The sequence below is a fragment of the Bombina bombina genome, chromosome 5 (assembly GCF_027579735.1).
Source record: "Bombina bombina isolate aBomBom1 chromosome 5, aBomBom1.pri, whole genome shotgun sequence".
Classification (NCBI taxonomy): domain Eukaryota; kingdom Metazoa; phylum Chordata; class Amphibia; order Anura; family Bombinatoridae; genus Bombina; species Bombina bombina.
Window position 1 is genome coordinate 323106069 of NC_069503.1, and position 25716 is coordinate 323131784.

General features: G+C 37.6%; 1 protein-coding gene across 4 annotated transcripts in view; it reads right to left on the reverse strand.

Moving 5' to 3' along the window:
- Nucleotides 1-25716, reverse strand: part of DGKB (diacylglycerol kinase beta) — a 1179919-nt gene that overhangs the window by 71773 nt on the left and 1082430 nt on the right. The gene's annotated exons all lie outside the window — the stretch shown is intronic.

The following is a 25716-nucleotide window of genomic DNA, read 5'->3' on the forward strand; positions in this document are numbered from 1 at the left end:
AAGAATATATTATTAAGATCTTATATTATACCATAAACATTTATTATTTGTATTTATATAAAATGATAAATTTAGGAACTATCGGCTAGATTATGAGATTTGCGTTATGAGTAAAAAAGCAGCGTTATGGGTTATAATGCTGCTTTTTCACTACCGCTGCTATTACGAGTCTTGTAGGTACAGCTGTACCGCAAACCTTTTTGGCCTTAACGCAAATTAACTTACGCAATTTGCGTAAAGTCTTTTTTCAATGGGACTTTCATAGCACCAATATTACAAGCTTTTTCTGGGAGGTCAAAAAGAGAGCAGTACAGCCTATCCCGCAAGATTCGTAACGCATTCTAAAGTCAGTAGTTATGAGTTTTACCGCCACTATACTAAAGTTATTAACCCCTAAACCTAAGTCTAACCCTAAATAAAACCTACTATTAATAACTAAATAATTCCTATTTAAAACTAAATACTTACATGTAAAATAAACCCTAAGCTAGCTACAATATAACTAATAGTTACATTGTATCTAGCTTAGGGTTTATTTTTATTTTACAGCTAAATTTGTATTTATTTTAACTAGGTAGAATAGTTACTAAATAGATATTAACTATTTACTAACTACCTAGCTAAAATAAATACAAATTTACCAACGAAGCCTGGAGAAGTCTTCATCCAAGCCGGCAGAAGTGGTCCTCCAGACGGGCAGAAGTATTCATACAGACGGCATCTTCTATCTTCATCCATCCGCGTGGAGTGGGTCCATCTTCAAGACATCCGGCGCGGAGCATCCTCTTCAAACGAAGTCTTCTTCCCAAATGAATGTTTCTTTAAGTGACCTCATCCAAGATGTCGTCCCTTGAATTCCGATTGGCTGATAGAATTCTATCAACCAATCGGGATTAAAGGTGAAGAAATCCTATTGGCTGATGCAATCAGCCAATAGATTGAGCTCACATTCTATTGGCTTATTGGAACAGCCAATAGAATGCAGGCTCAATCCTATTGGCTGATTGGATCAGCCAATAGGATTGAAGCTCAATCCAATTGGCTGATTGCTTCAGCCAATAGGTTTTTTTCACCTTTAATTCTGATTGGCTGATAGAATTCTATCAGCCAATCGGAATTCAAGGGACGCCATCTTGGATGACGTCATTAATCTTTAGTCGTCGGAAGAAGAGGAGGCTCCACGCCGGATGTCTTGAAGATGGACCCGCTCCGCGCCGGATAGATGAAGATAAAAGATGCCATCTGGATGAAGACTTCTGCCCGCCTGGAGGATCATTTCTGCCGGCTTGGATGAAGACTTTTGCCGGCTTTGTTGAGGACTTCTTGCCGCTTCGCTGAGGACTTCTCCCGGCTTCGTTGAGGATGGATGTTGGCTCTTCAAAACTGTAAGTGGATCTTCAGGGGTATTGTTAGGTTTTTTTATTGGGTGGGTTTTAGTTTTAGATTAAGCTTTGGGCAATTGAAAAATAGCTAAATGCCCTTCTAAGGGCAATGCCCATCAAAATGCCCTTTTCAGGGCAATGGGGGCTTAGGTTTTTTTAGTTAGGTTTTTATTTGGGGGGTTTGGTTGTGTGGGTGGTGGGTTTTACTGTTGGGGGTGTTTGTATTTTTTGTACAGGTAAAAGAGCTGATTTCTTTGAGGCAATGCCCCGCAAAAGGCCCTTTTAAGGGCTATTGGTAGTTTATTGTAGGCTAGGGTTTTTTTATTTTTGGGGGGGGGGCTTTTTTATTTTGATAGGGTTATTAGATTAGGTGTAATTAGTTTAAATATCTGATAATTGTTTTTTTTAATTTAGGTAATTGTATTTAATTAATTTAATTTATTTAATTGTAGTGTAATATTAGGTGTTAGTGTCACTCAGGTTAGGTTTTATTTTACAGGTAAATCTGTATTTATTTTAACTAGGTAGTTAGTAAATAGTTAATAACTATTTAGTAACTATTCTACCTAGTTAAAATAAATACAAACTTACCTGTGAAATAAAAATAAAACCTAAGATAGCTACAATGTAACTATTAGTTATATTGTAGCTATTTTAGGGTTTATTTTACAGGTAAGTATTTAGTTTTAAATAGGAATTATTTAGCTATAAATAGTAGGATTTCTTTAGATTTATTTTAATTATATTTAAGATAGGGGGTGTTAGGGTTAGGGTTACACTTAGGTTTAGGGGTTTATAACTTTAGTATAGTGGCGGCGACGTTGAGGGCGGCAGATTAGGGGTTAATAAATGTAGGTAGGTGGCGGCAATGTTAGGGGCTGCAGATTAGGGGTTAATAATATTTAACTAGTGTTTGCGATGTGGGAGTGCGGTGGTTTAGGGGTTAATATGTTTATTATAGTGGTGGCGATGTCCAGAGTGGCAGATTAGGGGTTACTAAGTGTAGGTAGGTTGCGGCGACATTGGGTGCTGGAGATTAGGGGTTAATAAGTATAATGTAGGTGTTGGCGATGTTGAGGGCAGTAGATTAGGGCTTAATAAGTATAATGTAGGTGGCGGCGATGTCAGGGGCGGCAGATTAGGAGTTAATAAGTATAATGTAGGTGGCGGCGATGTCGGGGGCAGCAGATTAGGGGTTAATAAGTGTAAGATTAGGGGTGTTTAGACTCAGGGTTCATGTTAGGTGTAAACATAAATTTAGTTTCCCCATAGGAATCAATGGGGCTTTGTTACGGAGCTTTACGCTGCTTTATTGCAGGTGTTAGGCTTTTTTTCAGCCAGCTCTCCCCATTGATCATGCACGAGCACGTAAAACCAGCTCACCGCTGACTTAAGCAGTGCTGGTATTGGAGTGCGGTATGGAGCTCAATTTTGCTCTACACTCACTTCTTGCCTAATAATGCCGGGTTTCTGAAAACCTGTAATACCAGCGCTGTAGGTAAGTGAGCAGTGACAATAACGTGCAAGTTAGCACCGCACCCCATCATAACGCAAAACTCGGAATCTAGCCGTATATTAATTATATTATTATAAGGGTCATAAAAATATATTCAAATAAAGAAATACTATATTTATCGTACTAACGATCATAAGATTTGGACTCAGTTATACCCTATCTAACAACCGGACGCTTGTTCCATAATGAGATATACAGATGGAGATTATGGGCAATAAAAACAAAGACAGTCATTTTATCTATACATATTTAGAAAATCCTAGATTTTATGACTAGCAATAACTTGATAATGTTATATTTCTAAGCTATTAACCTATTTTCCCAAAATCAACCACATAAATGTAGCTCATGCTGTGGTATAAATGTGAAATAAATAAAATATATATATATATATATATATATATATATATATATATATATATATATATATATATATATATATATATATATATATATATATATATATATATATATATATATATATATATATATATATATATATATATAATTAAAATGTGAAGGATGTGCATAAAGCCTCCTAATAGTGATATGTGGTATGCGTTATATAGATGAGTGTAGAAATTACTAAAAAATCCTAATGGTGTGTGAAAAAATATATACATAAACCTCTCTATACTAATAATAATGTGACATCCACTATCCTATACTATAAAAGGCCAAGTGTGTTTGTCCGAAGCTGTCATGCGCAGTAGAGACAGCACGCAGACAAACACACTGGCCTAAGTCCCTACCTGTTCTGCCGACTGCGCCGAGCAGAAGTGGGCGTGGCCGATCGTGAAGGGGCGGGGCCTAACGTGAAAGCCCGTGAAAGGGGCGGAGCCTAGCGTGAAGGCCCGTGAAGGGCCGTGGAGAGAGCTCAAACAGCTCAAGAGAGGGTGGAGGGATGTGGGGAGATGTGGGGAGAGGGGGGAGATGTGGGGAGATGTGGAGAGATGTGGGAGATGTGGAGTGAGGGGGGAGATGTGGAGAGAGGGGAGAGATGTGGGGAGATGTGGAGAGAGGGGGGAGATGTGGAGAGAGGGGAGAGATGTGGGGAGATGTGGAGAGAGGGGGGAGATGTGGAGAGAGGGGAGAGATGTGGGGAGATGTGGAGTGAGGGGGGAGATGTGGAGAGAGGGGGGGAGATGTGGAGAGAGGGGGGAGATGTGGAGAGAGGGGAGAGATGTGGGGATAGATGTGGAGAGAGGGGGCAGATGTGGAGAGAGGGGGGAGATGTGGAGAGAGGGGGGAGATGTGGAGAGAGGGGGGAGATGTGGAGTGAGGGGGGAGATGTGGAGAGAGGGGAGCGATGTGGGGAGAGGGGAGCGATGTGGGGAGAGGGGAGCGATGTGGGGAGATGTGGAGAGAGGGGGGAGATGTGGAGAGAGGGGGGAGATGGGGAGAGATGTGGGGAGAGGGGGGAGATGTGGAGAGAGGGGGGAGATGTGGGGAGAGAGAGAGGGGGGGAGAGAGAGGGAGAGAGAGGGGGGAGAGGGAGAGAGAAAGAGAGGAGAGAGAGAATGAGAGAGAGAGGGGGAGAGAGAGAGAGGGGGGGAGAGGGAGAGAGAGAGGGGGGGAGGGGAGAGAGAGAGGGGAGAGAGAGGAGAGACACAGAGAGAGGGGAGAGAGAGAGAGGGGGGGAGAGAGAGAGGGGGGGGAGAGATAGAGGGGCAAGAGAGAGAGAGAGGAGAGACAGAGGGGGGAGAGAGAGAGGAGAGAGAGAGAGGGGGGAGAAAGAGAGAGAGAGGAGAGAGAGAGGGGAGAGAGAGAGAGGGGAGAGAGAGAGGGGGAGAGAGAGAGAGGGGGAGAGAGAGAGGGGGAGAGAGAGAGAGGGGGGGAGAGAGGGGGGGAGAGAGGGAGGGAGAGAGGGGAGGGAGAGAGGGGGGGAGAGAGGGTAGGGAGAGAGGGGAGAGAGAGAGAGAGAGAGGTGAGAGAGAGGGGAGAGAGAGAGGGGGGGAGAGAGAGAGGGGGGAGAGGGAGAGAGAGAGGGGGGAGAGAGAGAGATAGAGGGGGGAGAGATAGAGGGGAGAGAGAGAGACAGAGAGAGGGGAGAGAGAAAGAGAGAGGCGAGAGAGAGAGGAGGCGAGAGAGAGATAGAGGGGAGAGAGAGAGAGGGGGGTGAGATAGAGAGAGGGGAGAGAGAGAGGGGGGAGAGAGAGAGGGGAGAGAGAGAGAGGGGAGAGAGAGAGGGGAGAGAGAGAGAGGGGAGAGAGAGAGAAAGGGGGGAGAGAGAGAAAGAGAGAGAGGGGGGAGAGAGAGAGGGGAGCGAGAGAGAGAGGGGAGCGAGAGAGAGGGGGAGATGGAGAGAGAGAGGGGGAGAGAGCGCAAAAGAGAGGGGGAGAGAGAAAGCAAAAGAGAGTGGGAGGGAGAGAACGCCAGGGGTGGGACCACTGTAATGCAAAAAATGGCCCGTGTGAACGGGCTTTAGGACTAGTAGGATGAATAAATAATTTAAATAATTTCTAAAGTGAAGGGGGAATTGATGACAAAATAAGATATAGAATTGATGTGACAAATACTGATGTTCTAGTGATATGATCTAGTAATATAAATTGTGATGAAAGTGTATATTAATCATTTTTGAAATGTTTAAAAAGCTGCCAAATCCATATTCATATTGAGACCAGAGGGAATTACAAGTGGAGTGCAAATGTTTGCGTGCAGGTTATATTGCACTGGTACAACAAGTAGAAAGTAAACGCGATCGCTTAAGTGCAATTCAATTTAATGTTCGTCAGGTCAGCGCATCCTCAGAGCTCTGGTTAATGTTTCACAAAACAAAAAAGTCTCACAAAACATATAAAAAATACATTACAAAGTAAAGTTACAATTATAATAACTCATAATAATAGCTCTAAGACATGAGGTTTCAGGTATTAGAAAAAAAGGCATGTCTAAATATGTATATGTATGTTTGTGTGTGCATATGTATTCATGTATTTGTATGGGTATATATGTATTTACAGACATATATATATATATATATATATATATATATATATATATATATATATATATATATATATATATATATATATATATACAAGTATAAACACAAATACATAGGTATACATATGGCACAGGAGAACAATCCAATATGACCTTTCACTTAATTCTTTATTTTTTATATTTTATTTTTCATGTGTTTGCATTTTGGATACTTTATTCTGCACGGGTTACAATATATTTAAATATGTTGCTATCTGATCATGAGGTCACAATGTCAGTTACCGCTATCTAACCTAAGTGCAGAGGAAAATCATTTTAGATATATCCTTAGAGAATTATGCTAGTGGAGTAAACTAACTGGCCTTTTGGTAAGAGATGAGAACAAAAATCTCCCTTTTGGTAATCTTCTGTACCCTGTATATCTAGTGCCCAATAACTAGGCCAGATATGCTAATTTTTGTATTCTATATAGTAATGCTATTGTTCTAATAAGCAGAAGAGCATAAATTAGAAGTAGCGATAATCCTTATCTGCCTACTCGCACAATGATATAGACATATCCACAGCTGATTCCGGTATTTGTATTGCAATTATTCATCTATAGGCTGTGGATCGGATTTTTAATTAAACGGGGGTATTGTGTCCCATATGACTTTTCGTAGCTCCTGCAAACATTTACTTTTATTATGAGCACGCCCTGTGTAGCGTGAATGTAACCATGTTTCACTGAAAATTAGCAACAGGAAAGATACTGTTGTGTTCACTTTGTTACCATGGGGACGTCGGAAAGACATGATTCGCTGTAGCAATGCCGCCCCCTGCACATTTGAGGCCAATTGTCCACTAGCAGGGGGTGTCAATTATCCCGATTGGACCGGGATGATTGCAGTCCGCTACCCCAGAGGTGGCGGATGAGTTAAGGAGCAGCGGTCTTACGACTGCTGCTTCTTAACTTATGTTTCTAGCGAGCCGGAAACCTTGGTGTCTGATGTTTCTAGCAGTGTATCTATGAAATATGCACATCAAATAGAAGCGCCTATGTTAACTGTATATAGCAGTAGTGTGATATTGTGCTGCGTTTATTTACAGAGCAGATTAAAACTGTATAAGTTAAACTAATCAGGCCATTGATGTTAATTTCCCTCCTCCTCTAATAAGGTGTTTTATATATACCAAGATTAGGCTAATGAAATTCCTTATATGAAAGGATATAATAAATGGGTCAAGGCAGGACTTATATTCTGTTGTTGACAACTATGTCTGTATATATAATGTTTAATGGAGCATGTACTGCTATGACATTTGTTTATTTACTCATACTATTAGGAACATTGGTGCATTTTTAAATATGATTGACACTACACACATTGTTTATATTTTCTGTTTGACCTGGTTACCATGGAAACTGGTTTTGGCGCAATTTTGAGCACATGAGGGCTTTAAATGTTTGCTGTGTATCACTGTTTATTTGTCTGAGGAAGAGGAGCAAGTCTCCGAAACGTCACACATTAAAAGATATGTGTATTAGAAAGAGCAAGGTCTGCTAGTCTGGCGGTACAGATTAGGGAAATGCAGATCAGGATGCTAAGTAAAGACTACATTACCCCAGCACGCAGATTTCATTGGAATCAGGATCTTCCGAATCAGTGTATTAAATGTTCATTATTAGAACCCTCACTTAATCACTATTTTTTTGCGTTTCCATATGTCAATCAATTTTGAAGACGATTACAACACTGGATCAAGTTAACCTTCAAGACTGACATCCTCTTTGACTCTAAATCAATTTTCCTTCTATCTTGCCAACCACAACATAAGTCACTATACCCCATGCTTACTCTTAGTCCCTTATTGGCCCGACAATGAGCTCGCTTCCATTGAGTCGTTAAAAATGGAGCCGTAAGCTACCGAAGCGGACGACAGCTAAAGGTAATTTACGGCTCCATTTTAGTACCAGGTTTCCATTGAAAAGATTAGCGTGTTGCGCGCAGTCGCTCTTTTCGGCCGTACGTAAGTTTGCGTTGCCAACCGATGTCGGATTTGTCGAAAAGCGCGCCATAACAAGTGCATTGCCATGGTAACCCGACCTCTGTCTATAAGAATAACGGTTTGCGCCTGCGCTCTTTACCTGTGATCGCCTCTAGAGAGAAAGACACGGGAGCTAGTTGCGTTGGTAGGAGTTTTGGGTTTTTGAGAGTTGTTTGAGAGTTAGTGGAGAGTTTGATATTTGATTTCCATATATTCTTATTGTAGGCCTCATATAATATTAGGAACACACACACACATCCATACATTAGTTAATTAACACACATTAGTTTATACACACAAATACACACACACACACATACACACTTTTATTTGATACAAACACATTCACATTTTTTTTTTCATTAACCCCCATATCCCCATCTTCCTTTATTACTCCTTTCATTAATCCCCTTATTCCACTTCCCATCCCCCCTTTGACTACCCTTCCCTTCCTCACTATATAACTTGTTTTTTTATATATACATTTTGCCCATCCTATTTTTTTTTTTTTAACATCCCATATTTTTTGTTTCATTTGACTATATAGCTCACCCCTTTCTTAATTTGCATCCCTTATTATTTTTCTATAATTTTGTTCTAATCCTCCTTAGTTTTTCCTTTTTCATTTACATCCCTTTGTTTATTTTCACCCCCACATTTTATTTTTATTTTGAGGGATATAGAATAGAGATAGTTAGGGTCTAGATAGGTTAGGTAGTTAGTTTTGGGGCTATTTAATTTAGGGTTTAGTTAGGTGAATTAGTGTAGTTAGGTAAGCTAGGGACTTTAGTGTTAGGTTAGAGTTAGGGAGGAAGGAGAAAGGGATGGATAGGCCTAGTGGAGTTGGGAAGGGGGTGGCTAGGGGGAGGGCAGTGGTGAGGGTGGATAGAGGGAGGGGGAGGGGGGAAGTAGGGAGTAGTATGGGCAGGAATAGGGGCCGAGGTTTGGGTGGAGGATTTGTCCTTCCTCAAACCCTGGCAGAGGAGGGAAGGAGAGAGGGTGGAAGAGGAATGGAGGTGGGAGGAGTGAGGAGGAGTCAGCCTCAGCTAGGCACAAAAAGAAAAGGGAAAGTGGGGCAGACTGTGGCAACTGGGGGTGGGGCTGGTGGTAGCCTGTCACAGCCTGCAGGGACAGAGGAGGTAGAGAGGGCTGGTCCCCAGTCACAGGAGGGAGAGTCTGTGTCTGCTGGCCCTTCAGGTGTGAAGGGCAGGCTAAGAGAGGAGAGGTACTCTGAGGAGGAAAAGGAGGCTCTTGTTGAGGCATACTTGGAGAGGGCAGCTCAGCTGGAGAACCCTAACCTGAGGCCGGCTGTCCGGAATAAGCTGTGGGAGGAGATTCGAGTGGCAGTCAGCTGCTTAGGACGTAATCGTTCTACTGCCAGCATTAAACACCGCTATCATGACTGCAGGAGGGAAACCAAAGCTAAGCTGGCACAGCAGGCCAAATATGCACGTGGGACAGGTGGTGGTCCTAGCAAGAGGATACACCTAAGGTCATGGGAGGAGATGCTGTCCAATGTCATCTCGGATGAATCTGTTTACGAATGTAAGGGGACAATGGACACCTCTGTGCCACCTGAAGAGGTGTATGAAGGTGAATATTCAATATTAAATATAACCATATATGTGATGTATATATGTTGTATATCATAAATACCCATCTGTGTTTAGCTATGAATCTAAATTTACATAGTTGTATTTAATATGTTCAGCAAGCACTCTGTATTGTATATCTGCTCCGACAAGCAAGAATATTGATAATATAATATCCAAGAATATTAAGCATTTCATATAAATCATGTGTCATTGTCCTTAAAGGGACACTGTACCCAAAATATTTATTTTGTGATTCAGATACAGCATGCAATTTTAAGCAACTTTCTAATTTACTCCTATTATGAATTTCTCTTCATTCTCTTGCTATCTTTACATGAAAAATAAGACATGTAAGCTTTTTTTCTAGGTTCAGAACTCTGGACAGCAGTTTTTGATTGGTGGATGCATTTATCCACCAATCAGCAAGGACAACCTAGGTTGTTCACCAAAAATGGGCCACCATCTAAACTTACATTCTTGCATTTCAAATAAAGATACCAAGAGAATAAAGAACATTTGAAAATAGGAGTAAATCCGAAAGTTGAATAAAATTGCATGCTCTATCTGAACAAAAGAAAATATTTGGGTACAGTGTCCCTTTAACAATGTTCCTTTAAGACACAGTCTATAAAGATTCCTCAGTTATGGTCATATATGCTTTGATTTTATCCCAAACACACTATATGTATGTATGTGTGTGTGTGTGTATGTGTGTGTGTGTGTGTATGTGTATGTGTGTGTGTATGTGTATGTGTGTGTGTATGTGTGTGTGTGTACATATATACACATAAATATGGAATATAATAGTCTGTATTGTTATGCTACAAAGTAATATATTCTATTAGATAGATAATGTAAACATACCGTATATTTATTTGTAGGTTCCGAACAGGAGGAGTATGAAGCTGCACCAACACCACAGCAGGATGTTCCTACATTCACTGAGGAGGATGAGGATATCTATGGTGACACTACCTCCTATATCAGCCTCTTAGAAGATGATATGCAGCAGCCTAGGGCATATGAGGTGGAGGATGTATCATGCCCTTCTCCATCTACTTCGGAGACAACATTTCATGTTTTGGGTTCTGAACCCCAGCAGACTCATCCTCCTCAACAATGGCAGTTCATGCATACTTCGCAGCAACAAATGGCACAGCCCCCACAGCTGCACCCACCGCAGCAGATGATGCACCCCCCACAACATCCTCCTCAGCAGCAGATGATGCACCCCCCACAACATCCTCCTCAGCAGCAGATGATGCACCCCCCACAACATCCTCCTCAGCAGCAGATGATGCACCCCCCACGACATCATTATCCTCAGCAGCAGATGATGCACCCACCACAGCAGCATACAGATCTGCATCATCTGTACTATATGCCTCCCACTCCTATGGCACAACAGGAATCCACACCACCACCCACTGCACCCACCAATGTATTGCCAACAGTGCCATCACAGACAACCTCACAGTCACCAATACGGAGAGACAGCCCTGGAACCAGCCAATTATTAGTTCCTGAGACACCAAATGTACAACAGGGTCCGGCACAGTCCCAGCAGGATGATCTACTGAGGCTCATACATAGAGAGCTTAGGCTGTCCAGGCTCCAGCAGCAGCAGGATTTGAGAAGGATACAGAGCCAAATGGACATCCATAATGCCTCACTCGTCCGCCTGGCAGAGGCAGTGGAGAGGCTCGCGGATAGGCCCCAAACTCCATCCTCCCTTGCATCCTCTGTCATCTCCCTGCAGGACCCTGAATCGCGGTTATTAGCCTCACATTCAGCTGGTGGGCGTCGCACAAGACGCCACACTGCCCCCCTAAGTACCTCTCCTCCAAAGGCAAAATCACGCCGCAAGAATTAATTAATATTCTTTTTTTTCAACCCAAGATATATCATATCTAATTTTTGCACTAAAGCACTTTTTTAAGTGCGATTTTCATCTCATAAATATGCATCCATTTTTCTAATCCAAATTTGAACATATATCTTAATATTATTCTAATAGCTGTTTATCTGCTAAAAATGAACAGCTTTATTCATTTTTATTTCACATGATGTCAATTAATATGCAGGTGTACATTGTTGATAAATTTATGTGTCCTTTTATTGAGGATATCATATTATGCCGTTTAAGAATACTTGGGGATACGTGTCTGAAATTTATACAGTATATGCTATCTAACATAAGTCAACGTGACATGTGTAAATGTTATGATTTATATTCCACAAGCATATGTTGTTTGCTCCTTCAGATGAAGCTAATAAGGGTTATACAGTTATAGAAGAGTTGAAAAGTAAATACTCCTTCCTGTTGATATGGCCAAATACCTTGCATTCATTCTTATAGTCCTATGTGGAATGTAATATCTGAAATATATACCTATCATGACTAATACCTATCATGACTAATGCACTCCTTTTTGTCAAGATTATTATTCAATATTTAGAATAATTAGATAAATGTATCTTTAGGATATTTATGCACTGATGTATATACAACATATATGTGATTGCCATGATATAGAGGTGATTAATACATTTTAATTGACATCATATGAACAGACACAGACTCTCCCTGGGACCAATGCACAATGCACTTTTAAAATGTTTCAATAACTCCATGTTAAAGACAATACTTCATATCTCTTGAAGTATGTAATATTAAGCACTTATGTATTTTGGTTAATAGTCTAAATATTGCAAATGTATTATCTGCTTTAGCAGACATGACATTACATATATTTTATAAATATTAGTACTATGACACATTATAACTTTAATGTGTCATCGTTTTGTATTGAATAAATATGATTTTCACATTGAAAATTACATTTGAATGAGGGTAAATCTGTAATAATAAAACTCATCTTCATGATAAACAACTTATTTCCTTTGAATTATTTTTCTATATGTATTGAGATTATATATAGCATCCCTGGGCAAAGGTTTCATTTTGAATAGGTAGATATTTTATTTATTTTTATAATATTTTACCAGGAAAGATACATTGAGATTTCTATGGTTTTCAAGTATGTCCTGGGTCCACAAAACATTGCATTGATACAATGGGTACAATAAAATAAAAAAAAATAATAATACACCATATATGCACAAAAATTTAACATAGAACCGGTAGGAAATATATAATCAACAATGACAGGTGCATTCTGTTTTGAGATATGTAGAGAGGGATCTCTTAAAGGATATTAGGCATGGGGAAGGTTTGAAAGTGTGCGGGAGGTCGTTCCATAATTGTGGTGCTTGCATATATTTTTATATGCACATACATATTGAAATTTCTATGACAACATGGGTGCAAATATTCCTATACATAGGACCAATAAATGTAGCATATATAATGTTATTTGTACATTGAAACACTCATAATATTTTTGTGATTTGCTATTTCAATGAGAAACAGGCCTCAAAAAGCTCTTTTTTCCTCCTTTACACCTAGTTGAGCTGGGGGTAATATTTCTCAATGTATCGACAGCCTCCGACAGTGTATTAACGGTTAGCGCTTTCAATGGAAACCTGGTATAATTTATCGATTAACGGCTTCTATTACTTTCTATGGGACGCGAAAATCTTTTCGGCAGCCGAAGTCCGGCAGCCGATATTGAGGTATAACGCGCCATTGGAAACAGTCGTTAAACGCTATTGCTTTCGACAGCATATTTAACGGTTTGCGAGTGCACGCAAACTGAATTACGACTCAATGGAAGCGAGGCCATTGTGTTTTATCACAGTGGACTTCCAAAGACCCTCCCACACTGACTCACTTCAAACATAGGATGCTTCGACAACTGTACATAGAACAATTTGATACCACCCTAGATACTAAACGTAGGCTGAGACCTTTTTTACGTAAATGGCAGAAGTATATACAGAGCCTTCCTATTGACCAACAAAAACAGATACTGAGACCTTTCTTGCACCATGGTGTGTTTATTGAAGCTACGCTTAGAGGCGAATGGAATAATATACTTTAACACGCCCCCTATACCCCCTGAGTGGAGATACAGACCTATGACGTGGTATGGACATAGCTGGAAATATATTCAATTGTTCATATTTTATTACTGTTAATATAAATGTTTTGTTAGTTGTAAATAGTAGGATAAAAAATGGAAAAAGATAGAGGGTAACACATGATCTAAGGAACAATCTTGCATTTACTACTCTTACTGATTTTGTTTATGTATATTTCATGCTGGCAAAAAAGTATAAGAGACTGTAACACTGACTTATGTACTAAAACTTGTCTGACAAGTATTTACGCCTTATCTCCTTTTGTTGTTCAGGAGAGCAAATGTCTCTGTTTCTACGTGTATTCACATGTGTTCCTTCTATTTAATAAAGAGAATTTTTAATTAAAAAAAAGATACGTGTATTTTTGAAATCCAGTGAGTGCTGTCCGTTTTTTAAATAATTTTATATATATATATATATATATATATATATATATATATATATATATAAAAGTGCATTGGAGCTCTTTGAAGTTAAGTAGATGAAAACATGTAAAAGCATATTCATGCAATATTCAGTTTTATACTGTGTATTTACTGTAGATATTTCACATTCTAATGTCTTAACATAGGGGAATATGTACTAAGTATTTTTAAATAGATATTCCCATATATATATATATATATATATATATATATATATATATATATATATATATATATATATATATCTGTAATTATCTATACCTATTTACGTCATGTATATATATAGGTATAGATTTATAGTGTACCAAAACACCATCATATACATATATATAGAGAAATATGTATTTATGAATAAATATAACATAGCCTTCTATGTGAAGAACATTGGAATGAGAAAAATTAATATTTTAATGTCAGGTTAGGGCACGTAAGAATATGCGATCGGGTTTGCGTGAGAGTGGGGTGCTAGGCATTTTTTCCCACTTTTTTTCTATGAGGGAATAGGTTATCGCATGTGCGATATTGTAAGTTCGGCTTTTGACTTTCAACTTACCAGCGCAACCCAAAGCACGCAAAAAGTTTACTACTAGCACAATTAGCGCTCTAGCAAAAAAGCTTCACTCGTAATCTGGCCCATAGTGAATCAATAATAAAAATTCAATTCCAATTTTTTTTTAACAAAAAATTAAAAGAAAGTTGCTGTATCTTATATACTGAAAAAGATTGCATACTTTGTGTCTTCCTGTTACTTATTTTTATGATTGTGAACCCTTTAAATAATGTTTATGCTTGTTATACTTTGTATATTTTTTTAGTATGTGATTTATGTGCATATATTCTGTTTTGTCAGTCTCCATGAGCTGGATATACCTGCAGATCATGGCTGCCGGCACTATCAGACTGTGGTTACTGTGATCTAACATATAAAGATTCAGTCCAGCTTTTTAATGTATGTACTTGCTAAATTTCCAATTCAATTTTAAATTAAAAGCTAATTATGAAGTATCTTTCTGAGGGAATCCAAGAATGCCTAAGATATTTATATGAAAGCAAAAAATATGAAGTTTCACTCCAAATGTAACAAAAGATGAAGACCTTTGCTCAAGACATACAGCAACATTTCGGGGCTCCTGTCCCTTTGTCAAGCTGACTAATAAGCATTCCTTAGAAAGATGGGAAGGACCAATCCAATCAAGGGAAACATTTAAGAATGTGTAAAATCTGCTTTTATAGGAGAATTCAAAAGTGCAATTAACCAATAGAGATAATTGATTGGTATGATATATATTATAAAAGGATGTGGAACAGTTATTATATGTTATGCTGCCTGATGAAATAGCATCATAGTGCTATGAAACATGTTGCAGAAATTTAAATAATTTTTTGTTTTTGTTTATAAACTTAAGTACCTAAATAAATACCCAATTGAGTTTTGGGGATTTTCTATAGTAGTGAAGTTTTGTTCATTTCATAACACATATTTGACTATTGTGGAACAGAAGTAAGCTAGGCGGAAGACTCCTAACTTACCCAGACTGTGTATACAGCACCTATTAGCCCTCAGAGTATGGGAGCATTTGGAGTGTCAAGTGTGATCAGACATTCTGTGCCATTGGAAGGTGTTTTTGGGCTTAACCTTTGCAGTGTCCTGGAAAACTGTGGCTCCTGGAGTGAGCTATCTAGGAGGCTCCTTATCTACCCAGACTGTGCATGTAGTACCTGTGTGGTGCTTTAGAAATTGTGAGTATAAGTATTTGTGGTGAGTGGGTGATTGGAATCTTAACTTGGATCAAACATATTGTGCCATTGGAGCGTCTTCTTTTTTTTTTTTTTCAAAGGGTGAGTCTGTGATTTTCTGAAGTTTTTGACATAAGGTTATATCTATTTTTTTTAAACATAAACACATTTGTAATATTTACAAAATTCCCTTTAAAATGTATAAAACATGGGTATGCTGCATTATTTTAGCCACTCATGATAATGTGATTAACTATGAAACATATTAATAATTTATATCATTAACATATATATTACATAAATAACTATCACAGAGTTTGTAGGGTAAAACAAAAGCCTTGAAATACCAATGATTAATAATGATTAACACTTTTTTAGATGAACAATAAAGGTGTGATCATAGCATTCTTAGGAATTCATTACTTCATTATAAAATTCAGCAAACATTGCTATCCCCAATGTTATAATTTTCAATAACAAGCATAATTAAAACATTCAGTTGACATTCAATATGGCAAATTATTAAAATTTATTTTAGCAACAGTTACTGCACATTGAAGTAAAATATGTTGATGTCAAAAACTGAGCTATAATGCTATCACATGTATAACAGAGATGTGCATTCATTTTGTAGAAAATGCCAAAATTAACCATATTTTGATTATTTATTGAAGTAATAAAAAGAATAATGAATGCCCCTTTTAACAAAAAAATGAATTAATGAATGAACAAAGTCATTAACAAATGAAATTCATTTATACATTCGTTTGTTCATTCATTCATTTTTTATTCAAAGCACGCAGTTAAATGGTGCAAGCAGGCAGTTATTCAATAAAAATCAAACCAGGGAGTGTAGGTATTTGGTGATATTTTATACAGCCTGTCAATGTCAAGCCTAACAGTTATGTGAGATGTTTTCTGCCCAATCCTGATTGCCCAGGACATGGCTAAAAAAGGACACATGAGGTCATGTCTCTCCAGATCCAGCAGTAGATTTTCCATTCTGCATTCAATAACTATGAGAGATAGCTCTTTGAGGGCCTGATATTTAAAACCTTGCTGGCATGGAGAGAAATCACGGAAAATCTTTGGGATTTTATTTAGACGTCGTATTGTAATGTATGAATCTCTATTTCACAAAAATATATACTGCTTACTCATAAACTCAGCATGCAGATGGAAAGAGTGATAGTCTTATTGCCATATTTCTTTATCGCTAGCCCTCACCTCTGAAGAACTGCCTACAGCAGCATTAGTATATTGTGTTTCCACTGTTGTGCCATCACAGATAGGTAGGTACCGCTCACTTTTTGGCCTCCCAGGCAAAACTCGTAATACCGGCGCTATGGAAGTCCCATTGAAAAAGGACATTTTGAAAGGTGCGGTAGTTACGTTGCGTTAGGTGTGCGGTACAGCTATACCTGCAAGACTCGTAATACCAGCGGTAGTGAAAAAGCAGCGTTATGAGGCTTTTTCACTCATAACGCAAAACTAGTAATCTAGCCATAAGTAACTAATCTAAGCGCATCCATACTGAAACAAAGAAAAGACTGTTAAATAGACTGTCACAACACAGTCCTACATATAGTGTTTGACAGACATATAAGGTGATAAAGTGCAAGTGACGCCAACCTCATACACAAAAAATAATAGAAAATATAAAAAAATAATAAAATTAATAATAATAATAATAATAATAGCAGTAAATATGTCCCATGCCTCCTCAGTACACATGGGTATATATATATATATATATATATATATATATATATATATATATATATATATATATATATATATATATATATATATATATATATATATACAGTATATATATATATATATATATATATATATATATATATACAGGGAGTGCAGAATTATTAAGCAAATGAGTATTTTGACCACATCATCCTCTTTATGCATGTTGTCTTACTCCAAGCTGTATAGGCTCGAAAGCCTACTACCAATTAAGCATATTAGGTGATGTGCATCTCTGTAATGAGAAGGGGTGTGGTCTAATGACATCAACACCCTATATCAGGTGTGCATAATTATTAGGCAACATCCTTTCCTTTGGCAAAATGGGTCAAAAGAAGGACTTGACAGGCTCAGAAAAGTAAAAAATAGTGAGATATCTTGCAGAGGGATGCAGCACTCTTAAAATTGCAAAGCTTCTGAAGCGTGATCATCGAACAATCAAGCGTTTCATTCAAAATAGTCAACAGGGTCGCAAGAAGCGTGTGGAAAAACCAAGGCGCAAAATAACTGCCCATGAACTGAGAAATGTCAAGCGTGCAGCTGCCAAGATGCCACTTGCCACCAGTTTGGCCATATTTCAGAGCTGCAACATCACTGGAGTGCCCAAAAGCACAAGGTGTGCAATACTCAGAGACATGGCCAAGGTAAGAAAGGCTGAAAGACGACCACCATTGAACAAGACACACAAGCTGAAACGTCAAGACTGGGCCAAGAAATATCTCAAGACTGATTTTTCTATGGTTTTATGGACTGATGAAATGAGAGTGAGTCTTGATGGGCCAGATGGATGGGCCCGTGGCTGGATTGGTAAAGGGCAGAGAGCTCCAGTCCGACTCAGACGCCAGCAAGGTGGAGGTGGAGTACTGGTTTGGGCTGGTATCATCAAAGATGAGCTTGTGGGGCCTTTTCGGGTTGAGGATGGAGTCAAGCTCAACTCCCAGTCCTACTGCCAGTTTCTGGAAGACACCTTCTTCAAGCAGTGGTACAGGAAGAAGTCTGCATCCTTCAAGAAAAACATGATTTTCATGCAGGACAATGCTCCATCACACGCGTCCAAGTACTCCACAGCGTGGCTGGAAAGAAAGGGTATAAAAGAAGAAAATCTAATGACATGGCCTCCTTGTTCACCTGATCTGAACCCCATTGAGAACCTGTGGTTCATCATCAAATGTGAGATTTACAAGGAGGGAAAACAGTACACCTCTCTGAACAGTGTCTGGGAGGCTGTGGTTGCTGCTGCACGCAATGTTGATGGTGAACAGATCAAAACACTGACAGAATCCATGGATGGCAGGCTTTTGAGTGTCCTTGCAAAGAAAGGTGGCTATATTGGTCACTGATTTGTTTTTGTTTTGTTTTTGAATGTCAGAAATGTATATTTGTGAATGTTGAGATGTTATATTGGTTTCACTGGTAAAAATAAATAATTGAAATGGGTATATATTTGTTTTTTGTTAAGTTGCCTAATAATTATGCACAGTAATAGTCACCTGCACACACAGATATCCCCCTAAAATAGCTATAACTAAAAACAAACTAAAAACTACTTCCAAAACTATTCAGCTTTGATATTAATGAATTTTTTGGGTTCATTGAGAACATGGTTGTTGTTCAATAATAAAATTAATCCTCAAAAATACAACTTGCCTAATAATTCTGCACTCCCTGTATATATAAATTAACTTAAAACATTTTTTTCCTTTTTCTAGGGCAAATCACTTTGTGTTGCTTTATTTTATTACAAAAAAAGTTTTAATTTAATTTACTTTAACTTTAGTTAGTTTTATATTTAAAATATCTTTAATTAATTCTAGTAAAACTTAAAAGTTTTAAACACATTAAGCACATTAATTTAAACACATCACCTAGCCTTGAACTATTTGGAGTTTTCCATTCAAGAGGTATGTTCAACCAGCAGTCCAGTAAGGTGGCACAGCTAAAGAAATGCTCATCGCTGCTGGAGATATTTCCTTCATAGTAATAGAAGGAGAGCACTTCAAGCAGCTGATAGACATATTCTTACTGTGAGCCTTCATTGCATTGAGTGCACAACATGCCTACCTATCTGTGATGGCACAACAGTGGCAACACAATATACTAATGCTGCTGTAGGCTTCAGAGGTGAGGGCTAGCGATAGAGAAATACAGCAATAAGACTATCACTCTTTCCATCTGCATGCTGAGGTTATGAGTAAGCAGTATATCTCAACTCCTAGAGTATATTGGCAGCCTCCTAAATATGTGGTGACAGATGGAGATGTGAACATGGTCAAAACCATTAGAATTTGTTGGTGTCGCCATTTGTTTGTAAGATCCAGCTTTTAACTGAAGGCCATGGCAGGCCGGCCAAGCACATTCAACAGTATTTATTCTGAATAATTTAACCCCTTGACTGCTAATGACGGCTCTGAGCCATCGCAAAGTTTTCCTCTCAGGTGCTAACGATGGTTCAGAGCCGTCACTAGCACTCCCCAAACTTTGTGGAGTTCTGGGGACCTTCATCCACTCCCACCCTGGCGATCTGGCCTGTATAGTGGCAGACATCGCTGGGGCTTCACGTTTTGCACAGTGACGTCAAGCGCAATGACGAGATAAAGTCACTGTGCAACTTTATTTAAAACTCACAATTGTCAGTAATAGGGAGATGGGGACATGATGCTTAGATGCCTGCATCTCAGCCATCTAAGCAGCTACATTGGTCTAACCTTTCCAATAAAATAGGTTTTTAATGTATAGAGTAAAAAATAAAAAATAAAAGATTTGGGGGTCTCTAAAGAAATTTTGAAAATATTAAGTGATATGAAATGGGAATCTAATTAAATATTAGTCAGCTGTGATGTTTCATCACTATTTACAGTCATTGATCATAACTAGGTCTTAAGGCCATACTGTACTATATAAAAAAGGAGGTTAATGTGTCCCATTTACAAACAAGTTTCCTATTAAAATGTATAGATTTTTTTTCCCCAGGAACAATTAATTTTCATTTAATAGTAAGATTTTTCTTCAACAGAAAAGCACAGCTATGGGCACAAGGTTTGTCCCCAGTTATGCAAAGCTTTTTATGCGTTACTTTGAAGATCAGTTTATTTATGGATCATACTGGGAGGCAAACCTTGTGCTATATAGGCGATACATAGATGATTAGTTTTTTATTTGAAAGGGGGACCAGAACTTTTGCTTATGTTTATTGAGGACTTTAATTCAAATAATTTGGGCCTGATATTTACACATGAATTTAGTACTAAGAGACTAAACTTTTTAGACATAGAGATAAATAACCAACATATTGTTACTAAGAATTATTTTAAACAAGTTGACATAAATAATTATATACATGCCCAAAGTTGCCATCATGCCAAATGGAAAAACACTGTGAGAGCAATCAGATATCATGCTACCGGAGTGAATTGGAAGGAGTTTAAACAATCTATTACCACACTATTACCATCTATTTTCCCAATTAGTCAAATGTCTAAAGTATTTTATGATCTAAAAAAATGGAGTAAACAATAACATTCGAATCTTAACCAATTCAGAACAAATTGAAAAGAAGTATAGTATAAATAGCGGAATTGCACGTGATACTTATCAAGTCATTAATTCTATAACATACAAGTTATTTGCCTTCAGTATGTAAGAGTTACTATGCACATACTATGCACACACTTAAAGGGACAAGATTAGAGAATATATATTGACAATAGAAAATTATGTATCAAAAAAACAGAAGTTGCTAAATATTTTCATTGTTATGATTTGAAGTAAAACCATTTCTCTCTTATAGATATTGAAAATGTACTTAAACATAGTAGGTTAGGGGACAGATAAACTAGATCATTCAGAAGAGAAGTCTTTTGAATCTTCAAATTATGACACCTAATAGTATCCACCTCAGAAATGATGTGAATCTTTTTTGTTATCAGTTCTTGTTATACAGTATTTTTTTATAGTATTTATTGTTACACCCTCTTTTTTTCCTTTCAACATCTGAAGTGCTAGCCTCCCCTTTGAATTAGTACAAATAACATGATCACTCTTCTTACACTTTTATCTATTTTTTATTTTTATTTTTATTGAACAAAATATAATAGAAGCATTTACCATACGGCATACAAACATATCCAATATTTACATCATATCTGATCGTTTAAAGTACTCGTAGAACTATTCAGTCCTGATTTTTCTAATTCCCCAAGGATCACATCAGTCACAATAACAAAGAAATCTTAGCAGAAAAAATGTAGAAGTAGCAGCTCCTCTCAATATAAGGAAATAGTTAGGAGTCACAGCTCCCTTCATAGTAAAGAACATTAAAATAAAATAATACAAAAAATCCTTAAACAATGTTAAAGAAGACATTACTAGCAAAATAATAATTTATGGATCTATTAGCATGAATTCCATTGGTATAGTTACTAGATAATGGTATATCCTCCTCACAAATACTTCTGCCAGCAACTCATATCTATCATGAAATTCATAGTAGAGGAGTAAGAATATAAAGCAAATATATAGCAAATATATGGGAGGGACGGGGGGTTGGGGAGAGAGAAAAAAAAGGGGGGAGGGGAATGAAAGACCATCTCCTAAACTAGCTTCCTCAGTCTCCCAGACCTTTAGGAAGCCAAGATCTGGGTAGCATTCCCGCTTCCAGTTGTTATTTAAGCCAATTAGAGGAATTGAAATATGAAACTACCCGAAGTTGTACCTCTAGTGGTAGGGAGATAATCAATGTCTTCCATTTAGTAAAAAAACAATAATTCTGCTTTTTATTGTATTTTTTAAAATTAAACTGCTCAAATATCATCTGATGTTGACCACTTTTAAGAAACTCTGAAAATGTAGGCCCTTTACTACCTTTCTAATTATTGAGTAGCAAATTCCTCCCTACCAAAATGATTGAGTTGATAAATCTAAAATTAGGATTGGTGACTGAATAGCTAAATAGAAAGAAAATCTGGGTAGGCTTTGTCTTAAAATGAGTTCCCAATATCTTAATACACCAAAAATGTACTTTTTGCCAGAATTGATAAACTTTGGGACATGACCAGGAACAGTGAACCTGATCTGCATTATCTAATCCACATTTAGGGCATTTCCCTTTATCTTGCGCCCATTTTGCTATTCTAAATGGTGTGAGATATGCCATGTTTATTAACTTAACGTGCGATTCTCTCCAGCTACAAAAACAGCAGCCTTATCTGCAAGTACAAAACTACGTAAAACCATTTCCTTGTCTGTATCTTCTTACACTTTTTAAATACCTGGCCTTCTTAAGTATATGTTAAATTAAAAATTTAAATTATGCATTTGACTCTCACCACTCCACTCATTATAGCTAACTCATTCGAGTGAAATCCACACAGTAAGATCCCTTTGCCCGGCACCAGAGTATAGGGTTAAATTAACAAAATACTAGTGGTTCTTCTAAAGGATGGCATCCCTTTGTGATCCCTTTTCACTATGGATTAAAGTATGAATACTAGCATACCTTAACATAAACCATACATTATATATTATGCTGAAAATAAAACTGCTTGAAAGTAATAAATAAAACCTTATTGAAAAAAGTATTGTCTACAGTGCACATATGATTTATTTGCTGCCGTAGCTAGAGTGGTTATATGAGTATTCCCCATGAGGTGAGGAAAAGAAAAAATGGAAACTACAACCAAGGTAAAGTTCAGCATTTATTGAAATGATCACAGACAGCGGAGCTGAATAGACAGCCTAGCAAGGTGTGCGGAAGCATAGCTACATAAGCCATAATCCCTTGAGGTGTCATACACTCCATAACTGCATTGGATAAAGTTACAATCTAAATGAACTCACATGAACCAATTAAACACAAAGCACGGCTAACAACACTATAACTCCTCGAGAGATAAGTCCCACTCTTGTACCGGTGCACAAAGCGAACATTTTATTTAAGCCCTACTAACTATAAGAACTTCACATACTATATGGCTGAAATAACATTTGGAACAATTAAGAATTACACCTTTCTTGGATACATGTTTAAGTCCTATTTGGATATAAACGGGAACTGTTTCTTGTTTATATGAACTAAATTGTTTCTAATTCAACTAAGTTATAAGCAAGTGGGCCCACGTTCGTTATGTATAAACAATAATGATTTTCTCATAGTCGGCAGCAAATAAATCATATGTGCACTGTAGACAATCCTTTTTCAATAAGGTTTTATATATTACTTTCAAGCAGTTTTATTTTCAGCATAATATATAATGTATGGTTTATGTTAAGGTATGCTAGTATTCATACTTTAATCCATAGTGAAAAGGGATCACAAAGGGATCCTTTCGAAGAACCACTAGTATTTTGTAAATGTAACCCTATACTCTGGTGCCGGACAAAGGGATCTTACTGTGTGGCTTTCTTTTCCCACAGTTTTTCTCCTAAAGTGTTATATGTTAAATTAAATTAACCCTCTAGCTGCTGAGCCTTTTTCTCACCAGTGTGTTAGAGGTGTTTTAGTTGTTTATCCCTCATGCATTTACACAATAAATTAACTTTAGCTTGAAGAACAATTATAACATAGGAAAGCTGCTTACAATATATTATTATGGGGAGAGGGTATGGGGTCTTAAAAATCTATGAAGCCCCCAAAATAGAATCAATATTGAGAGGTTCTTGTCATTGCCACTACAATCAGCTGACAGAAGGCAGACACAAGACCACAGAAAAAGCAGGACACATGGGACAAACTGTACAAAGCAGATACATTGATCCCTTGAGAAAGCAAAGTTCTATTGTTACTTTTTATATATTTATATTATAACAAACATTTTTTATGGATGGAGGGGTGAGTTTATCCATACATATTTTAATTGATATTAAAAAGTAGTTTTGATAAAAATAGAAATGCTAAAGTGACATTGAAGTAACTTTTAATTGTTGTATCTACCAGAGCACATATTAAATGTATTAGTTTTTTTCAGAGACTTTCCTAAACTGTAAAAATAAATTTTTGTCTTGATTTTTTTTCTTGTAAAGTTTTTGTGATGCCAATATCCTAGCAGTGAAACTTCATGAGCAAGGGTTAATGTATTTTATGCGTTTGACAGTGTCATGCTCTGTTTGTCTGATGACAAAAAGGACTCTTGGTACAATTCTTAGTATTTTCTGCAAGATGGGGGTTAGTAAGGACATAACTTTTACCAAATTATTTGTATTTTTGTAAATTGTGTAGAAACATGTATGTGATATTTATTTGTTATGCAGAACTCTCACTGTTTGATTTGTTATGGAGAGATACCACTGTTTAAGTAACTGTTTAAATAGTGACAAAATAATTGTGTACATAAGTTTTTGGGGTAAATTATTAATGTGCAAGCGGAAAAGATATGATGTAGCGTATCATGTCGCTGGACATTGATAGAAATTTATCATTGCTCCTTCAGTTCTTGTGAACTGCTGGTATAATGCCGCCCCCTGCAGATTTGCGGCCAATCGGCCACTAGCAGGGGGTGTCAATCAACCCGATCATATTCGATTGGGTTGATTTCTGCCTGCCGCCTCAGGAGGACGAGTTATGCAAAATATATCCTCGCCTTTGTTTCCAAAAATCCTAGAACTGGCCCTGGCCATATAGATAACATTGTGTTCACGCACAAGGAGTTATTTAAGATTTAGCACAACACAGTACTAAATGCAAGTCAATAGATAATAAATAAAAAGTCATGTGATTAGGGGGCTGTCAGAAGATGCTTAGACACAAGGTAATCACAGAGGTAAAAAGTATATTAAAGGGACAGTCTAAAATAAATAAACTTTCATAATTCAGATAGGGCATGCAATTTTAAACAATTTTCCAATTTACTTTTATCACCAATTTTGCTTTGTTATCTTGGTATTCTTAGTTGAAAGCTTAACCTAGGACAGGGGTGTCCAAACTTTGCTCTCCAGAGGTTTTGGATCTACATTTCCCATGATGCTCAGCTAGATAAAATGCTGGCTGAGCATCATCGGAAATGTAGTTCCAAAACCTCTGGAGAGCAAAGTTTGGACACCCCTGACCTAGGAGGTTCATATGCTAATTTCTTAGACCCTGAAGGTCACCTCTTTTCAGAATGCATTTTAACAGTTTTTCACCACTATGGGTGTTAGTTCATGTGTTTCATATAGATAACACTATGCTCATGCACGTGAAGTTACCTGGGAGCCAGCACTGATTGGCTAAACTGCAAGTCTGTCAAAAGAACTGAAATAAAGGGGCAGTTTGCAGAAGCTTAGCTACAAGATAATCACATAGGTAA